Source organism: Vombatus ursinus, unplaced genomic scaffold (assembly GCF_900497805.2).
Source record: "Vombatus ursinus unplaced genomic scaffold, bare-nosed wombat genome assembly UNPS02014779.1, whole genome shotgun sequence".
NCBI classification, from domain to species: Eukaryota; Metazoa; Chordata; class Mammalia; order Diprotodontia; family Vombatidae; genus Vombatus; species Vombatus ursinus.
Window position 1 is genome coordinate 48,504,833 of NW_020954557.1, and position 24,080 is coordinate 48,528,912.

The 24,080-nt window shown below is 35.5% G+C and overlaps 1 protein-coding gene across 2 annotated transcripts in view; it reads right to left on the reverse strand.

Annotated features, from left to right (window-relative positions):
- CERS6 (ceramide synthase 6) overlaps window positions 1–24,080 on the reverse strand; it is a 292,186-nt gene that overhangs the window by 88,738 nt on the left and 179,368 nt on the right. The gene's annotated exons all lie outside the window — the stretch shown is intronic.

The following is a 24,080-nucleotide window of genomic DNA, read 5'->3' on the forward strand; positions in this document are numbered from 1 at the left end:
TCAGGCTATTGCTAGGACAAGAAAAACAGCAAAATACATAGGTGAAGATGAGGAAGTAGGGTATACACTCGGGTTATTTTTCTAGCACTGAGATAGATGGATCTGTAGTAATTTATTCACACTTTTACTCAGATCCCGCATAGCCAAGAGTACACAGGTGCAAGACAAGTGTGCTGGGTTAGTCTATGAAAAAATAATTCCTCTTTTTGTACAATTCACTGATCTATGTGTGTATTATACCCTCATGTTGTCTTCATTTGCCATGTTCCTTAAAGCACTGATCAAATTGACCCAAAGAAATTTTGGAAATCCAGAAGTAAAAAAGAAGACCCATTCAAAATTTGAGAAACTACAGAGGGCCTTAACTTTTTCACTTTCTCATTGTGAAAGGGCCAAAATAAAGGAAAGGAATGAACAAATAGCAAAAAGTCAGTCACTGAATTTTTCTTGAATCCACTTTCCTCTAAACCAAGACAGCATATTTCTATTTGCCATGGAGTGAAGGGGAAGAAGAGGGAAAAGTAAGAGGAAGGCAAATGTAAAGATGTCCACCCTGAAGCACAGAGATCTCTTCTGGGAAGTAGGACTTCTTCCTTGGGTATGACTGAATGTGAACCCTTCCTTCTTTCACTCTAAGCTCCTAAAGGACATATCTGTTCTAGGCCACCACGAATGATAACGAAGAAGTGGGATTCAGAATGGCTTACTCTCTAATTTTGAGCAGCTACAACTTCACTGCTGGGATATCAATCCTGCTCATCCCCTACACATTTTAGCTTTGTTTTTGGTGATCCTGGAGTCTCTAAGTAATTGTGGCCAAAGTTTTTGAGAGAAATAATGATACCTTACTAGTATTTTTGTATACTGCTTCTAAATTTTTATTTCATCTTCCCACCCTTTGAAAAAGAACCAATACCATGATCATTTTATAGATTACATAGCTTGAGGCTCAAAAGATGCTCAAGTACAATTTGCCCAAAATCACATGTCTAATTTGTGGAGGAACAATGATTGAGGCTCTGATTTCCTGAATCAAATTTTAACACTTTGTATATTTTTTTGCCCAAATCTATGTCTCAATCCACTTTTTCCCCTCTACTGCCATTCTCCTTCTTTGTTACTCTCTCTTTCTTTCCAACCCTGTTTAAGTGTCTAGAATCTAGAATTGAAGGTAATACTGAATTATTAGGTTTTTTTATTGCACTGTTCAAAAGCAGATGGAATGTTTTATTCTTCTTTCTCTTGAAATAATGAAAAAGCCACCTTAAATTATGTACTATTCATTTATGTGTCCCCTCAACAGAGTCCATTTTTGCTATATTTCTCCCTGATTTAAGCAGGCACTATGTAGACTATACTTGAATCTGGTGGAAATACCCCATGAATCGAGTGCTATACACAGAATTATAGGGTTTAAAGAAATGCCATTCTTTAGAAACTATTTATTCCATAAGGTGAATTATACTTAAAATATCCCAATGTTATGGTTACCATTGTTAAAATTTCTTATGATCAATCTCTAGGGCTAAGGTTTTTGGTCTTTTCCCTTATCAGTAAACTTGATCTCTCCTCACTGTAATTTAGGCTTATTTCTTGGTAAATAGAAGTAGAGAATAACTAGTCTTAATACACTTTGATACTTGAAATGCCGAGAAACCATTATTGAGTCTTTCTTCAGCCTTCTGTCGGTACTTTTTCATTTACACAGATTCATAAAAGGTTCAAATTAGAGCAAAAGAAAGCGGCATGAGATGCATGTTTACCCAGTTCACACTCTGAATCTCAAGTCACAAAGCATAATAGGTTTTTCCATTACACTACATACATTTGCTTCAAGACACATGAAGCCCACAGTAGTAATGAGCAAGGAAATAAACAATCCTGCACCTCATATAAAGGGTCAGGGTCATCTTTCATCTTGAACAAACATAATCACTTCATTATGGATGCAAAACCAGGGCTAGCTTCCCAAGGATATCATCTTATCATCCCCATTTTTTATCTAATAATTTGTGTGTGTATATATACACACACATACACTTACATCAAACTGTATAGAAGAGAACCAAATCAGGTATCTATAATCACTACAAATAGAGTAGGATTGTATAGAATACAATATCATGTATATGTATTTATGTCATCTATTCTTTTATTTCATGAAAGACAGGAGGGAAGCCTTCTTATGTTAGTATAGCTGTTATTTTAATCATTTATACTTTTTATCAACTCTTTAGTAGAAACACAATTTCAGTGTGAACAGAACTTGACAAAAATTGAAGAAGAGGGCCTCTAATATTTTACCACCTGGTGTATAGCAGGTTTGGTTTATTTTAATCTCTTCCTAGGAAATTTCTTAAAAGTAATATTTTTAAAAGATAGTATTGCACTACTTTCCAACTTCTGTTAACACCTATCGTTGCATGGAATCAATTATCAACAAATCAACATCCTGGCACTTATGTGACCTTGGACAAGTCACCTCACCTCTTGGGACCCATTTTCTACATCTGTAAAGTGAGGGATAATACTCTAAGTGCCACCTACCTACATCACAAGGCTATTGTGAATGTATGAGAAAGTACTCCATAAATCTGAAAGTATTACAGAAATGTAAGCCATTAAGATTATAAAATTCATGACAATTGTCTTTCAAAGCATCTCTGTATTAGGTAGGCGAAGAATGAAGCCATATATAAACATGTGCATCCAAAGCTACATGAGGAATAATAAGGAAATACCTAATGGTTGCTTACTGTTTAAAAGCATAGACTACTTCTCTGGTAATGAAGCACTACACACCAAGAACATTTAATTATTTCTTATTAAAAAAATAAGTAAAAAATTCACAGTAAAAATTTTAACTAGAAATGTGAGACTATAGAAAAGGACTGTTAGTTTACTAAGCTTAATTTAGATAATAAAATGAAATAGTTTAAAAATTAGGTAGTTAGATGGCTAGAAGCAGTAGTTTCTTGGAATTAAACACTATTTTACTTGGACTAATAAAGGACTAAAGAAGTTTCCCAGTGTTAGTAAAGCACCTTGGTCTTTTCATCTACAGTTAGCTTGTCAAAGACAACAATTCTCTTCAAGACAGAAAGTTCTTTTCATCTTAACTAGATTAGCAGTCATGTTTTATTTATTTTTTCTTGGTAGTGGTTTGCTTGTTTTCTTTGTTTTTTAATGCAGTAAAGATACTTTGGGGAAGGTTACAGTTGTAGCTATACTAGGGTTGGATTAGCCTAGAGCTCTGCTAGCCAATTGGCATAAATGTCACCATTTCCCACTTACCAACCAAGTATACTTTCTTCTTACACATACAAAACAGACATGAGGAAAACAGCAAGCAAATCTGTAAAAACCAAACTGCTCATCTAGGGAGGGATAACTTAAAAAGAGAAACCACATGCATGGTACGTGCATTTGCTTTAAAAGCTATTCAGTGACAAGAAAATGTAATTTTGACACCCCACTCCAACCTTAAGTGCAAGGTTTTTGAACCCACTATTGATCAGCATTGGAAAAAAATATATTGTCATTCATAAATTGGTCAAGATGTTCCTTCAGTAAAAGCTGGACTCAATTCACAAAAGAATTTGAATTGGCCCAACATACAAAGTGGGATGGATACTTGGAACCCATACTATGAGCCTCTCTGGGCTGTCTAAGAATGCAGACGAACACTTGGGAATTTGCTTTGGGGCTTTACCTGAGAAATAAAGGAAAGGGGATGTTTGGTGGGTAACATTTCATACCAGCATATTTACCTTTTAGAAACATGGGCTGAGTCTATAGGTCTTATTTAAAAGGGGGAAAATGAAGATAAGAGAATCAAGAAGAGATGAGAAATGAGAAAAAAAGAAATGGAAGAGTTTGGGGCACAGAAGAGAAGAAGAGTTGTTTAAAAATGGCCACAAAGATAAATTCAACAAGGTGCAACATGTGGGTCTGATTTATAGGTATATTACTATAGGACTAAAGGTAGTAGACCTCAGGGCAGGTAGATGGCGCAGTGGATAAAGCTCCGGCCTTGGAGTCAGGAGGACCTGAGTTCAAATCCGACCTCAGACACTTCACACTTACTAGCTGTGTGACCTTGGGCAAGTCACTTGCCTCATCAAAGTCACTTGCCCAACTGCCTCCTCAAAAAGCAAAAAAAAAAAAAAAAAGTAGTAGACCTTTATACAGACCTCTATATTCTTTTTAACAAATCTCATAAGCAAAAACATTTAAACTGTATTTACAAATAGTATACACTATTAATAATGTATTGCCCCCTCAAGTTATTTGAAGAATTCTAATTACAGTCAGATTCTAGCAGTATAAATTGCTGCCTCTGCAGTACATGTAGGCTGTCATTGATATTTTATGACTAATAAATAATTCCTTAATTTAATTTTGCATTTCAAACATAAAAGTCACATTTCATTGTAGAACTGACAGCAATGCCAAGGTCATAAGTTAAAGGACGAAAATCCCCAATGATAAATCAATAGCACAGATGAAGCCAAACATATTTATTTTTACTGACTACCTACCAATTCTCACTCCTTATCTTGCTGCTAATATTGACAGCCATGTGTCACATAGGACATAGACTGGAAAGGCTGGGCCTGGCCTGGCAGGAGAGTTCAGGGATGAGAAAAATTCAATACTCATTTAGAGGGAAAGGAACATTGTCAAAAGTGGCTGTGGTTATGGGGGTGGAAATAATTTCCAAAGTAATCACCAAATGTTGTTCTGCCTCCAAGATATTTGGATGGATGGATGGATGGATGGACGAATGGATGGACAGACAGACATATGGCAAAATATTGATACATAAATGAGCAGGACTTAGTGAGTATTAACAAGACTATTTTTGAGCTGGGAAAAGAAATAATGAAAGCAATGTTTAAGGATGATAAATAGGTCAGTAGTATTTAGGACACCTTGGGGAAAGGAAAGCTTGAAATTGAAAGAAAATGTCTCAATGACATAAGGGTTCCATGATGAGGACCCTAGAGAGGGGTGGTAGATAATCAATCACTAACCTCATCCTGAAAAATTGTCCTTCAAACCACCTGCCTCTTCCTTTCTATTACCACTCTTCAAGACTTGGCCTCCTGGTTTATGCAACTTCCTAGCAAACTTTGCTGAACTAAGGTTATACACCACTGCATACTACTGAAAAAAAAAAAGCTTACATGTAAATTTCATCTTGTCTTATTTGATATTCCATAAATATTAAGTGTCTGTCTGGTTTTGAAGTTCATCTCACCTTACCCACATCTTATTGCTTCTCATTTTTCCCCAACAAGAGCCCTTTGCTACAACAGTCTTCTCTCTTCTCTATCAGAATGTTACTCATTCTTTAAGACCCAGCTCTTATATAAAAGCTTTTCTACAAATGTTAGCTCCAAGTAATATCCTTCTTTGCTGAATGTTTGCAGCCCTAATCATCATGGAATTACAAAATCTCAGCTGGAATGGATCTCAGAGGCCTTCTAGCCTACTCTATTACCAAAATAAAACCCTTCTTCATATAAATGATTATTCTAGCTTTACTTAAAAACCATTAAAGGGTGGCAGTGGGGTGGGTCTAAGGACCAATTACTTCCTGATGAGGTCCATGCCACTTTTGGGTAGTTCTAATTCCCAGAAAGTTTCACCTTACATCAATCTAAACTTTTCCTTCTATGAAACTCAAAAGATCATAAATTTGAAGTAAAAGGGACCTCAGAGATCATCTCGTCTAATTTCCCACACAATTCATGAATACTATAATATTCCTGGCCAGTGATCATATAATAAATGTATCCAATGATGGGAAAGAAGGTGAAATACATTGGTTTGGGGCATCTCTAATTGTCAGAAAGTAATGAAATATTATTGGGCAGTAAGAAATAATGAAGATGAAGAAAACACAGTAGCATAGAAAGACATATGAAATGACAAAGTACAGTAGGCAGAATCACTGCTACCACATGACTACAACAATGTAAAAGGAAAGAACAATAACAATGAAAAATTGAGCACTGTGTAATTATCATGACCAAGCTTGACTTTGAAAAAAATATGAGAAAATACATTATACTCCATTTGAAAGGCTAGGGTCTGTGGGTGTGGAACACTACACATACTCTAAGACCTAATTAATATGTTGGTTAGTTGGTTAATGTGTTGAACTATTTTTTTCCCTTGCATTTTTATTATGTTAAAAGGGATGATAGGGGAAGAAGAAGAATATATTTGGATGAAACATACAAACAAATGGTATCAATAAAAATAAAATGTGAAGTTTCAGACAATACTTTTTAATTGCTGGTATTACTGACTTATGATGGGCACTATAAATTAGAACTAAGATAAGCATCAAAGAACCATTCTGAGGTTAGGTCAGACGATCTCTAACGTTTTCCAGCAGTAACATTCTGAGACCCCATGAATCTTACTATAAATATTGTCTATATAAAGGACCTCAGAAATGGGCAGCAATTTTAACTGATGTTCAGAATTGAATTTTAAATGAAAACATCTCTGTTTATAGCTTAGTGAAATGAAAATCAATGACTATTTACGGGACAATTTTATATGATACCTAATAGAAGATCCAGATTTTAAAAAAGAGAGAGATTTCCACAGAATTCAGTTAGTGCTTCCCTCTGAGATTATTTTCCATTTCCTGAGTATGTATCTAGTGTATACACCAAATTTGTCTCTTGTTCCCTTGATCTTCTTGTAAGCAACGACCACGTTTTTTACTTTCTTTGTATCCCTGGCACTTACGGCGGCAGCTGGTTCACTGACGGTGCTTAACAAATGCTTTCTGACCGGCTCCATAAGGGTAAAGTTTTGAATAACGAGGGGGAGACCCTACGTATTTCATATCAACATAACGATGTCTTTAGAGCTTTTGTTTAAGATGCTTATCCGGAGAAGACAAGAGAGACTGAACATTTCACTGACATTCCTCTGTGGAAGGGAGAGTCACTAGAAGGAAGAAGTTGGTTTTGAGAATATTTCTCCCCCGTCTCAGCCATCCCTCTTGTACAAAGGTTACGCAGCTAGCCATTCCAGTCAATAAATAATCCAAAATAAATACTACAAGCCTCAAGTTCATAAATCTAGATCTGGAAGGGACTTCAGGGCCATCTAGTCCAACCGTTTTATTTTATAAATGAGGAAACTGAGGCACATGACGATTAGGTGATTGATCCAAGGCCACATAAGTATGGAGAGTCACAGCTGGGATTAGAACCCTGGTCCTCTGACTCCAGAACCATTGCTCTTTTCATTGTACCACATTACTTCATTTTCTATTATTCAGTCTTAAGGACAGAAAAGAATGTGTATTTCTATATCCTTTGTAGCTACACAACACTTTATAAAATATATATAAAATACATACAACTCATGTACACATATTTATATACACAATATGCATACTATGTATACATACACATTTAATGTGTATATATATTTATCTATTTGCTTAACTAGTTTAAATCAGCTACATGGTCTAGATGAAAAGTGAGAGAAATGATTATGTCTCTCATATTAATAACCAATTAATATGGGGGTAGGGAAAATCCAGGTTGGTTTTTTTTTCCTTTCTATTTCCTCATTCAAAGTCCAGCCTTTCAAGGGCATTTCTGACCCTGCCCCAAAAATTCCGCCACACCCAGACCATCTTATCATGGTGGAATTCTTATCACATCATTGTTCATTATTTATTGACTAGGTGGAGGAGAGATCCTTTTGTATAGATTGCCTGAGGTGGGAGTGGTTTGGCTTGAGATGGGTCTCTCTTTGTCAATGTATGACTTGACCTGAGTCACATACCAAGACCTAATGAGTTAGAATAGGCCTCCTTCTCACCATAATATTCATTCTCATTAATTGTTAACCAATCAGAGTTGATTTCCACCTATCGGGAACACCCACTCTTCAAGGGCATATAAGTGTTGAACAGGCTCCATGATTCCTCTTTGGTTTATGAGAGAAAACCAAATGACCATCATTTTATTAATTAGCTGCTACCCATAATTAATAAAATTGATTATTAATTACCTAGAAATTATGTCTCTTGGACTTTTCATACATCACAAAAGGAAGTACATAGGTTATTGCAAAATGCATTTCCCCCATATGGAAATGCATAACTTGATTAGATTCTTTATTTTTTGCTAAAAGAGAATACAAAAACAAACAGGTATTAAAGGAAGTAATTTAGAACTGAAAAGAAGTAATTTTGAATACCATTTGATATCCCCATCTTCCTTTGGGAAGAGGTATACATCAATTGCCAGCCTACAAAGAGACTAGTAACTGGAACAAGCTCTGGTCGCTTTAAATGTTTTCATTGTCTAAGAAATACTTAACATGTTCAATGTGACTACCAATTAATACTTAATCCCACTCTGCTAGTCTTCTACATATATTGAAATTGGTCTAGAAAGTCCAACAGCTCTATATTATAATCAGGTTGAGTGGAGTCAGAGGCTATTCTTGAGGATGTTGGTTCAGAATGTTTAATCAGACAATCAATTCATAGCTCTTGCAAGAGGGTGGATTTCCCACTGAGAACAATGATTAGCCTTGGGGGCTGTTTAGTTTAAGAAGCCTTCCATACTCGTCAAGACTGTGAAACATAAGACAGTGATTTTACCAAGTCAAGGTCTATACATTTAAAAAGTGTTTTGCTGATGCCCCTTAAAATTGACTATATGAAGTAAAGGCAAACAGTTCTCTCTCTTAGTATTTGGACTGTTTGCTACAATCTGAAAAGCTCACAAAAGTAGAACAAGACCCAAATGTTCTAAACAAGTGTAATTCATTACCCAAACTCCTATCCTGAGTCAAACTACCAGCAATCCTCTTTCCAGTAATAGTTAGCTCAGGGCCCACATAAAACAACTATTTACATAAAAAAGTAATTTAAAAAAGATGAATACTGTTATCCTATGATTGTGAACACTGGTGTTAAATACATGTTCAATGTGACTATCAAGCAATTCCTAATCCCACTATGTTACCCTCTTACAGATATCGAAATTAGTCTAGAGAGTCCAACAGCTATCTATCACCAATGCGTCTGGAAAGGACACATCAGCAATAAAATATCTTGTGTCCTCACTCACCATCCCTTTGACTTCATCCTTTCCCTAGCCACCACTCCCTTCTATGTGTTACATCCTCTCATTAGAATATAAGCTCCATGAAGGCAGGAACTGTCTCACTTTTGCATTTATATCTCCAACATTTAAAATTGTGCTTGGTATATAGTAGGCACTTAATAAGTGCTTCTTTTCAATCAATCATTCATCTCCATTCCCATTGCACCTAGTCTAACTGAAGCCCTCCCAAGCACATATAAACTTAACTAGCTTATGAGTCTCCTATTTATCCTACACATGAGAAAAGTCTTCCTAATAAGGGACCCTTATCATATCTCTTCCTTGCCCAAAAACATTCAGTGTCTTCTACTGCCTCCCTAAATACAGTTCAAACTCTTTAATTTTTTTTTTTTAGGCAATTGGGGTTAAGTGACTTGCCCAGGGTCACACAGCTAGTAAGTGTCAAGTGTCTGGTCTGAGATCAGATTTGAACTCAGGTCCTCCTGACTTCAGAGCCAGTGCTCTATCCACTGTGCCACCTAGCTGCCCCTAGTTCAAACTCTTTAAACAGGCATTTATTGACCACCCATATACTTCAAACCTTATTTTATACTATTACTCTTCATGTACTTTGAACACCAAGCCAAGTTAATTCCTCACTGTTGCCTATTCTGCTCATTTCTCCCTCCACAGGTTTGTTTAATATTGTCTCCTATACTTCAGAAAAATTTACCCCCTTCCCATTTTGACATGTTAAAACTCTCCTACCAAGACCAATTCAAGTACTACCTCTCACGTGAATCCATAGCCAAAAGTAAGTAATTTTTCCTTTCAATGAATATTCACAGAATTTTTTTTTAATTTCCCTGTATATTTTTTTTAAACTATCTGCTTCACATTCATTGGATCAGTGGATTTTGGGGTTGTAAAGGTCATCAGACTTTGTGTAATTGCCTCAAGTTACAGAAAAAGAAACTGAGTCTCAGAGGAATTAATTTATTTGCCCAAAGTCACAAATAAATAAAGGCATAAGCATATTTTGGAACTTAAATAATAATTATCATAGGCATAATTTACTAACATGTTAATAGATAAAGATCAACCAAAGGAAGGACAAAATTTTCCAGAATGCTGGGTAAACTTTTACTACTTATTAAAAAGAAAAGAAATATACAATTCAATTGGCTTTATGGACAACTATATCCTCCTCCTGTCCTAGTATACCACATTAAACATACTGTATTTACTATGTTATAGAGACATACTATGCAGAGTTATCTGGAAAGACACCAATGGGTTTTTAATTTTTTTTTTCACTACAGTCTAAGTCATACGGTGCAGGCTGTTTTGCCTTTGTATTATCCCCTATACTTAGAACAGAACTTTGCACAATGTATACTCCATAAAAATGTTTGCTGAATAAAGAATTTCCCTTCTCTCCTCACCAATACAAATCTTGTACATCATGCTCTGGTCATGGTGCTGAATATAAAAGGAGCCGCCAACCTGGGACTCAACAGTTAATTTTATTTCTAGTCATTCGATGTTCCAACCAAACCAAGCCAAGCCAAACCAAACCAAATAAAACTTTTATTTGCTTATCAAGGCTAAGTCATTCACTTCCATTCAGTACATTTTATTGTTTTATTAGTTAATATAATGGAAATTTTGTCTTTTGAAATTCTGTAACAATTATGACTTGAGCCAAATTTTAAAAAGCAATTACTTCTCAATAGGTATTCTTTCTCTAAGTTTCAAATGCATCAAGGCATACATATACATGTACATGATTCATATTTAAAATTAAATTTTTGATGAAACATTGCTAAAAATTGATAATGGTACCAGTTGGGAGCTTGAGTTTCTGCAGACATTTTAATGCTATAATGAATGGACATGAGGAAAGTACAGCATTTCAGTATCTAATTTTACACAGTCATGTAATGTGACAAACTCATCCACAAACTATTCATCTTGAAAAGAGTGAAATATCCTTATCTATTATTTACTTCTTAATTAAGTCAGAAAATTTTAGCTTCTAAGTTAACTACAAAGAAATAGATCTTGATGCAGCTAGGTTTTGAGTGTCAACATTTGATTTTAACCAAGCCTACTTTCTAGTTTGTTTTTCCATTTTATGACTTTCCCAGAATTGCTATGGATACTCTTTTAAAAACGTACCTTTAAATATTAAAGCTATTCAAAACACAATATTCAAAAGAGCCTAATATAGGTTAGGTTATGTAGGTTAATAAAACAAACTGTTTAAGCAGAGACTAGCTGAATATAAGTAAACACTTTCAACAAGATTGTTCTCTGAAGATTCTCCCATAGGAAGGAGTTCTTAATATCAAGTCAAGAAATTGCAGTTAAGAGGCTATCTGATTAAACTGTTGAAAAAATACATTATCTCCCATGTTTAGCTATAGTCAAAATGATTCCAGAATAGGATGAAAAAAACTTATTCTTTCACTAAGCAATTCTCATATTTGTTCTTATGTAGGTGGAATAATCTAGCCTTCAACTCATAAAGAACCGTATTTCATCTTTCTCTTATAATTCTTACTGCATTGAAAATAAATGCTTGGGCTTTCTACAACCACCTAATGAATCTCTGAGGCTGTGACTGATTTTTATGATTTTAACCAACCAATTTTCCTTTCCTGTAGTTTTATACATGCTATCAAGGGGTCGCACTTGTTGCCTAAAAAATAGCTTATTTTTCAGGCACATAGGTTATCAATTACAGAAATGCCTGAATAAATAAGTGAAAAACACAACTATTAATGTGCTAGAAATTGACAAGGTTGAAAAAGTACATAAAGTTAGACTAAGCTAGGCCCATTAGCCTTCAGGGAAGGGCATACAAAGTACTTCAGAAATAGAATAGCAAATGCCTTGCTTTTGAAAATCTGTATGAGATAAATCTTAAGTCAAAAGTAGCTATAAGATAAAGAAATATTTTTTTCTAATACAAATAGTTCTGTGTATTTATGTGACAGTATCCTATATTTTTTTTTTCTTCCTTCTTAATCTGCAATTAGATGACCATGGGCAAGTCATTTAACTTCTGTACTTTTGTTGCATCATATGTGTAAAATAAAGGAGTTGGACCAGATGATCTCTATGTAACTTTTCTATGATTCTAAGTGGCTATTTGGACAATCTCAAACTTTTATATTGATATCATTTAATAAATATGTAGTTGAGTTAGAAAGGAATATTAATTTAAACCTTCAATCAGCCATTTAATTATTAAGTATTGTTTTCAATTTTTTGTTTTCATCCTACAATTAACACTTAAAATTACCAAACCATTATAAAGATTCAGTGGCTTGTTACATAAATGCATATTTTTATATGGAAAATTGAATGGGAGTACTAGCTTATATAATGATTTCTATGGTATTCATCATGGAAATATGCATCTTGCTTCCAGATATTGGTTTTCGGGGATATGATATCCCCATATTTTATCTCATCATAATACAGGAGACTTTCTGTATGTAGTTACCATTTTGATAAGCATAACTTAACTCATATTTGTGAATCCTTATTTTGTTAAATTGAGCTGTGTTATAACAGGGTTCTAATATACTCTGTAACTGTAGTTGTTTCTGGATGAATTTAAAGAGGACACACCAAGAAGAAGGAAATTACAATAGCCTACACAGCAGATGATAATGAAATTGCTTAAATATGAGGAGAATCATCATAATGGATTCCCAAGTTTCCTTCAGAAACAAGATGGAGATGGGCCATACCATCAACTCCCTTGATTTCCCAGTTAAACTACAGACCAGTTTTTAAGAGCAATAGTAGATACTGTAGTTCAATGCTGGTAGTATACAAGTTTTTAGGAAGCTCTTTCTATTATAACTTCCACATTTTCCTCAACTACCTCGTTAATGTATTGAATAATTTTAAATTAAGTAGGTTATAATCAAAGGAGGAAAATATGATGAAATATAGAAAAGAGTTCTTACCTTTGTACTATCAGCAGTTCACACCGTGCCTCTGACACATAGTGGCTATATAACCATGGGCAAGGCATTTAGCCCTTCAAAGTCCCAGGCAACTAAGACTATGAGTTATAGAGAAATTACTGAGAACATTCAAATGAAATCACAAGTCAGGATAAAAAACAATAACAACAACAGAAATAATAATTTGACTGATACTTTAAAATTTTTTAAATTTGTAATTTTTATAATAAGTATTTTCCCATCCTTTTGTCTTTAGTTCTCTGAAACTAATTTTGTTCAAATAGATTGAAAAGAATATTAACATGAGACTTATGATGCCTAGGACTTATTCTCAGCACTAACAGGTATTTAGGGCTTAGGAAGCTTAGCCTAAACCCTGGGAAAGATACTGATCAACTAGCTATGTGGTCTGTAGGAAGTCATTTAACATCTTTGAGCTTGGTTTTACTCATCTATAAAAATAAGATTTGGGCTAAAATTTTAATTGTCACTTCACCTCTATGCCTCAATATCCCTATCTGTAAAATGAATATAATAGTGGCCCTACTATGATGAGAAAGCAAAATAATAGATATAGGGAAAATATCAAAAGCATTACATAAATATGTAAGAACTACATAAACAGAAATTCTATTTTTTTACTCAGATTTCCCTGGTCTTAACAAATCATAATAAAAACAACAACCAGATGCTTTATAAAATATTTTATTATTAAGATAGAAAACCTTTCTTTGCATTTTAATATCCCAAGCATGCTACTCTAAATTGATAACAATGTATTGGATATTTGCTTCTCTGGAGTGTTTTTATTTAGTTATATGGTGCTTGTATTCTTTTTGTATACATCCTGTACATATATCTGTGTTGTCTCCCCCTTAGAATGTAAGTTCCTTGAGGACAGAGATATTTTATTTCACTTTCTTCTTTGTATCTCCATGGCTTAGCAGAGTGTCTGACATATTCGCTAATTGATTGACCATTGTCTGAAATTCCCTTACCAGATACACTCTAATTCCCCTTCTAGCAACAGTTTTACTCTTTGATGTAGTTTATCTCCCCACATGCAAAAAATTCATTCTAGAAATTTATCAACTGAAATCTGAATTAGATTTTTACAATGTTGAGTACTGGCTAAACTCTAGTAATGATTTTCATTTACTAATGAAGAATAGTATTCAACACAAATAATCACTTACTAAATTAGAAATTTTGTAAATTCATATTTTTGTAAATGTATTTATTGTGGTGTTTTGGGATTTGTAGGGGGAAAATATGCTAGGAAGAATGGTATGGTGAATAAAAAGCTAGCCTTGAAGTCAGGAAGCCCTCAGATCAGATGTTGTTTCTGACACTTACTAGTCTCAACTAAGGCAAGTCACCCTTAGTGCTTGAGGCAATTCCTTAAGACTTTAAGTTATAGATGAGCTGCCAATTTGCATTGTGAGAGAGTTTCCAAATGGGAACAAAAAAGCAAAGAAGGAAAGAAGATATCTAAATATCAAAGATTTAATACTTTATATATTTCCTAAAATAATTTGTACATGGGAAAATTTTGGGTTTGAAATATATGGATGAAATTAATCAATTGCCATTTTTGAGGATCTAGAATACCTCTAGGATAAAGGGGAGTAAGACTTTCCTAAAGTCACGTGAGGACAAAGGAAGCATTTAAGAAAATTTCAAGTAAACAGAAAATTAAACCTATTTTTACACTAAAATAATTATCAAATATAATAAATACCTGGAACACATTTAATATTCTTAGTGAGAAAAAATCAGTAGCACTGAAATTCTTATAAAATGTTTCTTCATATTCCATAGAACCCTAGGTTTCCATTAAATATAGTTTAGGAAATACTGCTTTATAAAGGGAGTTGAAAGAGACATGTAATATTATACAAGGGTGATTTAATGATTTCTACTCACCAGGGTCACATGTACAATGAGGAGATATGATATAACTCACTATAGATGAATATAGTTTACCACTGAGAGGCCTAATATCATTGGCAATATTACAGATTTAGAGACAGAAGAGACCTAAGAGGCCATCTAGTTGAATTCCTTAATTTTACAGAAGAAGAATTGAGGGTTGTATTATTTACACAGGGACACATAGCTAATAGCTATCTGGGGTGGGATTTAAACCTCCATCTTCCTACATTCTGTCCATTACACCAGTGTGCCTCCTGATTAGAATTAGTCTGCCCATTAGGAGGAAGATGTTCTTATCTACACTGAGGAGGGCTCTTTATCTTCTTTCTTACAAACCAGAGAATAAATAAAAAGAAATAATAATAAAAAAACTTCCAGATAATGTAATAGATACAATGTGCCATTGTACCCCTCATTAAAGATGAAGACTATAGAAGTTGTCAATTAAAAAATTTGAAAGGAAATGCCAAGTATGCACATGAATTTGAAGCTGATCCCACAGTTAACAAGAAAAGGAACTTGGTACTAAAATAATCACACAGAAAATGTCCTTTGGATAACACAGCCTTGTAGCATAGATCAATACCTATTTTAGAGATCTAACATGGAGGCAAATTAGGTCTGAAATGAAGCAATGAATAGAGTGAACAATCATGATAATACATATGTATTGATCCTAAATATAATTACTTATACAAGTTCTATGTCTCATTAGCAAAATTATTTTTAATCTGGTGAATCTGGTCTTTATATACTTTAATCTAAAACAAAAGTGGAGAAACATTCAGCCCTTGCATTAATTTCATCAGCTGTAATGAACTTCCCACTGATCTTAAATAGTAAATATATCAGATGATTGACTTTGCTAGAAATATCCCTCCATGAAAACATATATATATGTGCATGTGTGTGTGTGTGTGTGTGTGTGTGTGTGTGTGTGTATATCCATGAGTGACAATCTCTGTTTTAGTCTGTGGGCCAAAAAAAATATTCAGCATATGTTTATTGAGAGGATGCTATACATAAGGTGCTGTGAGAGAAACAAAGATGAAGAAGACCCATTACTTACTCTCAAATGGTTTATATTCTAGTAGAAGAAAGACAACACAAATGTAAATAAACAATACAAAATTCAAGAACTTAAGATAAGTATAAGCTTCAATGAAAGTTCAAAGGAAGGAGACACAATTTAATTTGCAGATCAGAGAAGGATTCTTGGAGGAGGCAGTATTTGAACTTGGCCAAGAAGTATGGTTAGGGTTTCAACAGGCAGAGATGGGATAGGGGAGTAGGAAAGGGGAGAAAGGTCAAGTTGAGGATGGGAGAGGGGTGAAGAGAATTTCATTTTGATAGAATAGCATCAGCAAAGGCATGGAGTAGGAAAGAATAGGTCATTTTTGCGGAATCAGTGAGTATGAGTGTATGAGTTAGGTATAGAATAAACCTGAAGAAATATCTTGGAGCCTAATAATAGAAAGCCCTAAACCCTAGGCTGTGGAATTTAGAAAATTTACAGGAGGCAATGGTAAGCCATTAAAGTTGGTTTTTATTTTTTATTTCAGAGGGCAACTTAATCGGAAATATATTTTAGGCAACTGGATTGGTGCCTAAAATGGAAAGAAAGAAGATTAGAGTCAGGGAAGTAAGTTAGCCCAGTGAACGGTATTCAAGATTTAAACTAGAGTAATGTGGTAGCAGTAGGAATACAGAGGATGGAACAAAGAGATAGATGATACCTTCCAGAGATAGGATTGACAGAACTTTGTGACTAATTGGATTGGTAAAGTGAGGGAGAAAGAAAAATAAAAAACTGACTTTAAGATTTTTACATCAGCTAACTAGGAGAACGGTGGTACTAGAAGGCAACTCAGAAGGAGTTGGTTTAGGAAGAAAATAATAGAGCTTTACTTTTCTCATCTGCAAATGAGGAGATTGGTCTATATGGCCTCTGGGGTCCCTTCCAGCTCTCTATATATGGTGCATTCATTTTAGACACATTGAATATCATCAGGACAACCAAGTAGAGCTTTCTAGCAGCCATTTGCAAACATGGAAATAAAGGGTTTTTTTTTCTTAAATCAAAGCCGTAGATAATAGATTTAGTAGTCATCTACATGGACTTAAAAGTTGATGCCAAAACAATGGATGAGATCACTATGGAAGGAGGTATAGAATGGAAAGAGGTTCAAGGATACTAGAGTATATCACTGTTTAGGGAGTTAAAAGAGAAAGAGCCATTAGTGAAGGAGACAGAGAAGAAATACATATATAAACAATCAAAGGAATACAATGTGACAGAAGACCAGAGAAAAGAGGTTCAAAAAGAAACTAATGGTCAACAATGTCAGAGGCAGCAAAGAGGTAAAAGAAAAAAAACATGGAAAAGGTAACTGGAATTAGCATTCATGAGGTTACTGATGACCCAGATTCAATAGCGATGAAGGGAGAAACTTAATTCCAAGGGATTAATAATAACTGGTGGTGAAGAAGTTGTAGTAAGGAAGGGAAAGTGTGAGGAGTACATTTTACTTTCATCACGTTTAATGGCTAAGGGATGGAGATTAAAGGGGATTTTTTTTGGTTCATGTACCTTCAAAGAATGGGGAGAGCTGAACATTATTATAGGCAGAAGGAAAGAAAGAAATTAGTGGAAAAGGAAAGATTGAATATGTAAGAGAAACAGCAAATGACTGATAGAGTAAGGTTCTTCATGGAAGGACTATTTTCTGACTCTCTATAAAAAAAATCCCCATCTGAATTTAGATCAGAATATAAATCAATTCATGTATCCAACTAATACTTATTGAGAACTTACTGTGTGCCAAACAGACAGTATACTGCCAATGATAAAAAGATGAATAAGACAGTTCAGTCCCTCAAAGGAGCTTATAATACAAGGTGAAATGTGCTAAGTTCCCAGAAAAGTTCAAACAAAATTTTATAAAAATTCAGAAACAGAAAAGATTACTTTTGGCTTGGGGAATCAGGGAAAGATTTTATGGAGAAAAAGGCATTATTCATATTTGTACCTAGACCACTGGTCTGATGCCAGCAGAAACACTGATCATTTATTAATAGCTAGCATTTATATATACCTTTAAAGCTCACAAAATGCTTCACATATAATTACCTACTTTGATTCTCACAACAACCCTGGGAAGTAGATGCAATTTTTATCCAGTTTTATAGATGAGGAAACTGAGGCTGTGTGGTAAATTGCCAAGGTCACACAATGAAACATCTAGATCAGAATTTGAACTCAGCTCTTTCTGACTCCAAGTCCAGCACTCTCCACTTCACTGCCCAGCTGTCCCTGCTAAGAAATGCTATTTTTTAGTAGTTACCATAAGTTCATCTCAGTCCAGTCCTAGGTACTCTGGAAGGGGGTGAGGAAAAGAAAATCAGAATAAGCCAAAAACATGATCCTTTGTCCTCAAGAAGCTTATAACAATTATGGAGAAAAGACTAATACATATGAAAGAAAAGAAAAGAAAGGTAAATACCAAGTTGGGTGATGGACATTAAATAGAGATCAATCAGTTGGGGCTAAAATACTTACAAGAACATTTAAGAGGCAGCTAGTGGTACAGTGGCTGCAGGGGTGGGGAACCTGGGGTCTCGAGGCCACATGTGGCTCTCTAGGTCTTCAACTGCAGCTCTTTGACAAACTTTCACAAGTTTGGATTCAGTCAAAAGGCCACACTTGAGGACCTAGAGGCCCACATGTGGCCTCGAGGATGCTGGTTCCCCATCCCTGGGCTAAAGTGCTGGGACTGAAATTAGGGAGACCAGTATTCAAATCTGGCCTCAGACACTTGTGTCCCTGGGCAAGTCATTTAATTTCTTTTGCTTCACTTTCCTCAATTGTTAAATGAGGGTAATAATAGCATTTACCTCTCAGGGGTGTTTTGAGGAGCAAATTCCTATTTGTAAAAGGCACGTAATACAGTGCCCGGCACAGAGTAGTTACAAGCAAACAAACAAATAAATTTATTAAATAGATAGATGCTTTTCCCCTTCCTTTTACCAAGGATGCAGGTCCTGAAAGAAAGGTAGGATCTGGCTTGGCCAAGGGTAAGGTGAAATGAATTCCAGACTAGTGGGACAACACAAGAAAAAGTGTAAGAATGGAAAAGAGAATGTGTCTCCTTTGGACAGTGAAGAAATTAGCCAGACAAGAGTCAAATAATGAAAATCCTTGAAAAATGGGCAGGAAAATCTAGACTTCAAGTAGGAGGAAACAAGAGACGTTTGAAGTTTTGTCTTTTATAAAATTTGTTTTTAAAGCAGAGGCCTGGAGAGATTCTAATGATAGTTAAAATAAAGAAAGAAGCAGTGGTATATAGAATGTATTAGAGAAAGAACCTAATATTGGTTTGAAGACTTAAGAGACTGTTATAACACTCCAGATGTGAGGTTGTGAAAAGGTCTAAAATAAGATATTAGCAATTGGTATTTGGAAGGAAACAACAAACACTAGAGATAGGATAAAAATAGAAATTGAGCTAGTAACTGACTGGTTGGGGTAAAAGAGAAGAGAGAGGTCAAAGTTTAAGAGGTGAAGTGAGTGAAATTATGCCATGGACGTACGCTTGGAAATTGTCTCTAGCAGATGAAAAGTATATTTGAAAATATGTACTAGTAATGTAGAAATACAGACAACAATATCTAGAACTTGTTTGAGATTATTATTATTTTATTTTTATTCAAGTAAAAAGAATAGGAATTATTACCTTTGGGCTATAAAACTGTGCAGACTCTTTGATCCGTCAATACCACTTCTAGGTCTGTATCCCAAAGAGATCATACAAATGGGAAAAGCACCCACATGTACAAAAATATTTATAGCAGCTCTTTTTGTGATAGCAAAGAATTGGAAATTGAGGGGATGCCCATCAATTGGAGAATGGCTGAACAAGTTGTGGTATATGAACATAGTGGAATACTATTGTGCTATAAGAAATGATGAACAGGTTCAGAGACAAGATGGTGGAGTAAAAGCAGTGACTTGCTTGAGCTCTCCCCCAAACCCCTCCAAATACCTGTAAAAATTGGCTCTAAACAAATTCTAGAGCAGCAGAACCCTCAAAAAAGACAGAGTGAAACAAATTTCCAGCCAAAGACAACCTGGAAGATTGATGGGAAAGGTCTACTGTGCTGGACTGGGAGAGGAGCACAGTTCAGCATGGGCTGCACAGGCAAAGAATGGGCCTCAGCAAACCTGGAGCAGTCCTCAGGGGAATGAGTTATGGGCAGCTGTGGTGGGGTCCAGACTTCTCAACCTACAAATGTCAAAGACAACCTAGAAGGTCAGTAGGAAAGGTCTGCTGGACCTCAGTGAGACAGAAGCGTGGTCCAGCCACAGTTCTGGCACAATCCTGGGGTGGCGGATGTTTCTGGAGCTCACAGCCAACAGATGGGGAGCATGTGGTTGATCAGAAGGGGACTGCAGGGATCTCTTTGCTGGTGTAGAGGCAGGATTCTCTTGCTTTGCCAGTGCTTGGATCTGGGTCATAGTCCTGGGTGGCAGTCATGAGGCAAGGTGGAGTGTTGGTGAGGTGGAGCTTGTGGTTATGGTGGAGAGGGAATTTTCCTCACAGTTTCAAGGTAGAAAAGAATGACTTTCAAATACAAGACTCAAGAGAAGCATGAAAAGAACCAACCCTGCTCTTGAGGACCCTAGATGGGGAGAAGAGTATGACTTCATCCCAAGGAACAATGAATATGGAGAATTCAGAGAAGCATAAAAAGACTTACACGAACTGAGAGAATAAAGGAAGCAGAAATAGGAAATATATATACACAATGACAACAATGTAAATAAAATTTTAAATTCCATGTATTATAATGACCAAGAAGACTGTCTCTGGAGAAGAGTTGAGAGAATGCACCTCCCTCCTTCCATTGCAGAAGTGGGGAATTATGAGTGAGAAATATTGCACATACTATCAAACACTGTTGAAGTGTAGAAGTTGGTTTTACTGAACTATTTTTTTCCTCTTTCTGATTTTATTGTTATTACAATTAATGGTGCATTAAAAACTCATAATCACTTTACAGTTTTAAAGTTCATAGATTATAAAGTTTATAGAAGCTGGACCTAATGACAGCTAACTAGTATAGAAGAGAGGCATAGACTGCCTCAGGAGATAATGTGTTCCCCCTCTTTGGAGGCCTTTAACTGGAGGCTGGAAGACTGATTGTCAGTAATGTTACAGAGGGAATTCTTATTAAAGTACAGATGGGACAAGATGACCTCGGAGGTCGCTTTCTGCTCTGAGATACTGTGATTTGGTGACCCTCAGAATAAAGCTAAGCTTGAACTTGGAGGAATGTGTTTTAGCAAATTCAGACACACATTTTCCTTCCCTTGATCTTGCTACTAAATGTCTCTCAGTCTCTAACATTACAAATGCCTTTTAGAAACAAGAAGGCACAAATCAGCAATAAATTTAAATTCAGCGATGCGCCAACACTGGTTTAAAAATCTAAAAGAAAAAAAAAGAAATGATGAACAGGTGGACTTCAGAAAAAACCTGGAAAGCCTTACATGAACTGATGCTGAGTGAAGTGAGCAGAAGTAAGAGAACGCCGTCCACAGTAACAGCAACACTGTGTGATGACCAACTTTGATACGCTTAGTTCTTCTTGGCAATACAATGATCTAAGACATCTCCAAAACACTCATGATGGAAAATGCTATCCACATCCAGAGAAAGAACTATGGAGTCTGAATGCAGAGCGAAGCATACTCTTTGCTCTTTTTTTTCTTTCTCATGGTTTTTCCTTTTGTTCTGATTCTTCCTTCACAACATGGCTAATGTGGAAACATGTCTAATAGGATTGTACGTGTATAGCCTATATCAGATTGCATTCTGTCATTGGGGGGGATGGAGAAAAAAATTTGGAACTCAAAATCTTATAAAAGTGAATGTTGAAAACTATCTTTACATGTAATTGGAAAAATAAAATACTATTAAGTGGAAAAATAAAATATACAATTTAAAAAAAATTTTTTTTTTGTTTTAAAAAAAATTTTTTTTTATTTTTGGGCAATTGGGGTTAAGTTACTTCCATGAGGTCACACAGCTAGTAAGTGTCAAGTGTTTGGTCTGAGGCCTGATTTGAACTTAGGTCCTCCTGACTTCAAGGCTGGTGCTCCACATACTGTACCACCTAGCTGCCCCCAAAAATTTTGAAAAAGGAATTATTACCTTTGAAATCCCCCTCTAAAAAAAATATGAAATCCCTCTCTAAATTAGCTTTGCCACATCCATAGCTTTGGTAGTCATACCCAAAGGTTAAATTGTAATGATTTGACTTTAGCAGTAACAGTATGAGAGAGGAAGAAGACGACAAAGCATTTGCCAAAGAGGAAAAAAAAAAGCAGGGTGATTGTACACAAGGGGGAGAGAAACTGAACAAGCAAGACATTTCAAACTACCAATCCAAGTAGCACAATGCTGATAGGGACGGCAGGGATATGACAGCTCTCGCTTCACAGTGAACAAGGACAGGAGCGTAAGTCCTGGGAAATAGCACTGGGTTATGAAACGGGCAAGGACAAAGCCAGATAAGAAAGCTCTACAGGAAACCTTTCCACATCGCCAGAATCCAATAGCTACCTTAAGCCTCCAAACAACCTTGTTACCAAGTAGAGTATTTTTCATTTATGGCAATATTTATTACTTAGTGCCTCAAGAACATGTTGGATAAAACCTAGTGTTTTGAAACAGGCTTGACACACCAAGAATGAGTAGAGAAACACATTAATAATAGCTGTAATATTACCTAGCATTTATAAAGTTTGCAAAGTACTTGGTAAATATTGTCTCACTTGATCCTCACAACAACCCTTGTGGAAGGTAGGTGCTGTTATTATCCCCATTTTATCGATGAGGAAGCTAATGTGGATTGAGGTTGAGTGACTTGCGCAGGGTCACATAGCTAGTGTCTGAGGTTAGATTTTGCACTCAGTTCTTCCTAATTTCAGTTTCGGCATTCTATTCACAGCCCTACCTAATTACCTCATTAACCTGAAGGACAGCAAACAAGTAAGCTTTATTGTAAGGATACATTCACAAGGTCCTTGGATTTCCTGCAATTCTTCAAAGATTTAATTGTGTTGGGGCTGAGGCCAGGATAGAGCTTGGATTTTCAGAACTTACAATTTATAGGGTCACTCAACTGAGTCACCACCTGACCTCACTAGGACACACAGGATTATAAACTGACCCCTGAATACCAATGACCAGTTATGGCCACCTAGTGCTTTTAAGTGACCAGTCATGCTGTAGCCCCTGGCACCACATGCCTAACTGGTGTGACCACACAGGGGGGTCTCTACACCCATTATTTCTCACCTTGAACATTTTCTAAATGCTGCTAGGATATCAATAACATATCATTCACTTAACCACAGTGAGCAATATTTCATTGGTGTTATTTCTTACTCTGTAGTTATGAGAAACAAAATTACTATTTTGGAATACACAGACAATTCAAAATAATGATAAGAGATTGTACTTCAGCCCTATAGAAATTATGGTATCTTGCCCCCATGACATGACATCCACTTGAATGGAGGAGGGGTTCAATAGTTGTTAGATACAATTGAAGTTTAAATGCCTTCATATTTACTAAGAAAAAAAACAATGAGATAATGAGCTACTTGTATACATATAATGGCATGTATATAAACACAATATTCATAACTTATATTTGCACAGTGCTTTAAATTTTGCATAAAATCCCCAGCATTGTACCCATTTTAAAATTTGTGCTTCACAATAGCCTTGTAAGCTAAGTATAACAAAGTATTATTGTCCCCATTTTAGAGATAGAGAAACTGAGGTTAAGGCTGGTTAAGCTACTTCTGGCTAGTATCAGAGGATGGATTTAAATGTAGGTCTCTTCAGCTTCAAAGTTCAGTCCCTTTGATAACATAAAGATATATCTGTACATTTAAGCGTTAACATATAAGACAGCTTATTCTAGTGTCTTTCATAAAATGTTTTGAAATCTGGTTTATTAGAGACTGCCAAAAAAAGTATGCTAA